This window comes from Atta colombica, unplaced genomic scaffold (genome assembly GCF_001594045.1).
Source record: "Atta colombica isolate Treedump-2 unplaced genomic scaffold, Acol1.0 scaffold52, whole genome shotgun sequence".
In the NCBI taxonomy this organism is placed as follows: Eukaryota; Metazoa; Arthropoda; class Insecta; order Hymenoptera; family Formicidae; genus Atta; species Atta colombica.
Window position 1 is genome coordinate 1,603,485 of NW_017259542.1, and position 3,259 is coordinate 1,606,743.

At 29.8% G+C, this 3,259-nt stretch overlaps 1 protein-coding gene across 1 annotated transcript in view; it reads right to left on the reverse strand.

Annotated features, from left to right (window-relative positions):
* LOC108691826 overlaps positions 1–3,259 on the reverse strand; it is a 103,666-nt gene that overhangs the window by 86,463 nt on the left and 13,944 nt on the right. The gene's annotated exons all lie outside the window — the stretch shown is intronic.

Consider the following 3,259-nt stretch of genomic DNA (forward strand, 5'->3'; position numbering starts at 1 on the left):
GAATGAAATCAACAACAAAGCTGAATATTAAATTCTTCTTATGCTTCTTATGCTTCTTATGCCTTTTTTTATACTAAAAGTCATCGTATATAATATAATGAAGATCATATATTATTTTATTATAATAATTACGAACAAAAACGTAAATATTTTTTTATCCGCTTATTTCTATGATAGTGCACATTAGATATATATAATGCGACTAGTTAATAGTCTATAGTTTAAGAAATATAGTCTAAGAAACGTTTAAAAGGTTCAACTTTTAAAATGTAGCAAGCAGTATTTGTTTTAAGTAATGTCGGAGATTAATAAAACGTGTGTTTTATAGAATAGTAATCAATTAATGTTTAATATTAATCGGTAGCCAACGTTGTAGCACTGCCTCGCGTAGCGCGTGTAAAATTACATACATATGTAAAGCTCTGTAAAGAAAAAAATATATACGACAAACTGAAGACACGTTTCGTCGTCACGTTTGCATGTACAAACATAGCGTGCAAAAAATATTGTAAATCTTTTGTACGTAGCCAAGACAAGTATCTTTGCAGCTTTTTTCCACATGTGATATAGAAGGTAGACTTTAATGTGTTATAACCAGACGAATATTTATGTAACATACATAAAGAAAGCAATAAAGTTTTCTGTACTTGTATAACCCAAAACACCTGTCAGAGTTTTCATGCTACAATCAATCTTCATTACATACGTAAAATTTGATTAACTTGCCGCGACACTGTGTCTATCTCTGTATGCTTTTTCAAATTGCAAACGCAAAATACATTCAATTTTTTATCTTTTTTAATATAATATCCTCGTGCTTTATCAGTGCCCATTATAAATAAAAAAATATATTACATAAAATATTATGATATTGATAATACAAATTTATTTCCGAATAAAAAAGATTTCTAACTGATTCGCAAATTTATGCGCGTTAATCGCTTATAATATTTGATAACGAATATAACTTCCGATTATATTATATTTATCTGTATCATCGTCTTTTTTTCCCGATTCCTTTTTTTTTTTGTTGTTTCGCTTGCCGCAACCGATAACGAGGCCATTCAACGTTTAAGAGCCTGCAAACATTTCTCGTCCAATCAAACGCATTGTGAATCCGAAGGCGCCACCTCACATCCCTCGTGTCTCGACATACACACGTTAAGGCAAAAGCAAATAATCGACTATTGACGTGGGCAACCACTTTGTGTAATGCATTGCGTGTCGCGCTAGTTACAATTGTCAATGCATTCGGTACAAAATTACTCCGACGAAAATTGGAAACGTCACTTTGCAACCGAGTGCATACCTGTCAAACTTTAACGACCATTTTTATTATTTATACGTCGATTTATTCGATCGAAGTTCATTTAAAAAGGAAATAATATTAATTGGAATACCATATATTTACTTGTAGATTTATATTTTTAATAAATGCAAATTAATATTAAAATACTCATTTTATTAGAGCAGAAATTAAAATTAAGCACAAATAAAAAAAATAGTATGGATAGTTATAGAAAAAGTTATGTAATAGACAACACATGCGTGTTCTTTTAGCACTCGTACGTGAATTATGTTAATCACAGTGGCGCATCTAATCATTGAGCAACGCGGTCAAGGCAAACGAGTATTGTCTACTACTAATTGGGTTTTTTTTTCCTATAGATTATACTTCCTTCATCAATATTCAAGTAAAAATGTATGATAATTTCTGCAATATTATATAATACAATATAATTCATGTAAATATAAATAACAGCATCTGATCTTTTTCTCTACTCTAAAAGTATTGTATTGTATTGTATTTTCTTTATTACATATTATAAAATACCTTTTACAATACAAAACATCCCAACTTTTCTTATTTTTTTACCAAAAATAATTTTCAATTTTTCTCATGACTTTACTGTCACGCTATATTATCTTTTCATATTCTTCACACATGAAGTGTGTAGATATTTCTTTAGCACTACTAATCGAAAGACGACATCTAAAAACTCAATGAATAATATTCAATAGAAATAATTAACAAAGTAGATATATGTATAAGTTAATCGCGGATTAATAGTTAATAAATATCTTTGGAAAATTAGTTATATCAGATGTAATAAATAAAGAGATAAGGTTTCATATTGAAGACGAAGTTATTCATGCTATATTATGTTACAACAACTTGTCAGAGATGCACAGTACAGATCATCTCGCGCGAGATAGAGAGAAATCTTCTATCTAAAGTTTCTTGCACGTACATATAAACCCCTAACAACAGACTGCCGACAGAGTTGCCTGTCAACAGCATGTCGACAACAGACATGCATCCAACATTCTCGAGAATCATTCCCAAGGATATTGTCTTCTCACTATGTCTATTTCGATACTGTCCAAAATGCATTTCCTCATATGCCATGTCCTTTCGTAATTTACTTGTATTTTTTTGCGATTTTTAGTTTACTTTTATGTGCCATGTGCTATGTCCTTTCGTAATTTACTTATATTTTTTTGCGACTTGTAGTTTACTTTGTACAACACAATGAGATAATACAATTCATAAGATACTGGTCGCGATATAATACGGTTCACGATGTTTCCATTAAAAACACATTGAGCTTTCACTAAAAGATTCATGATGTTTATTTCAAAGAACATCTCTTTTGATATTAAAATAATTCTTTTCATATTACGTTACTACGTAAATATAATTACAATATTATTGCATTGTATGTTCATTATTTAATATATAAAAATATCTTACCGTTGCAATTTTGAAATAACAACACTTTAGATTATCTTATACAAAACATTAAAAATATAAATTTAAATTAAACGGTAAATTACATTTTTGAATAAGAGTAATAAATTTTCACTCTTTTTTTGGAGTGAGATTTATTCCAAAAGTGTGAAATCACTCCAATAAAAAAGTAAAAATCTGCCAATTTAAATTTTTCACTTTTTTTTTCATAGTGGCAGTATTTTAACTCTTTTGGAGTGAGATTTCACTTCAAGAAATTTAGAGAATAATAAAATGACTTAAATGACGGGGATGTAGCAGTTTCTTTTTACTGCAACAAAACTCACGGTGTAAAAAAGCTTTTCATTTCCTTTTTTTCTTCTTATCGCCTCATCTTTCTTTTTGTCTCAACTTGACAACAAGCGAATACACAGTCTGTCATTAGTCTGATGCATCCGCACAAATAGACAACTCACTCTACACCTGTAAACGGAAAACTGCGCACCTGACAAACGGTTCTATCCGCAT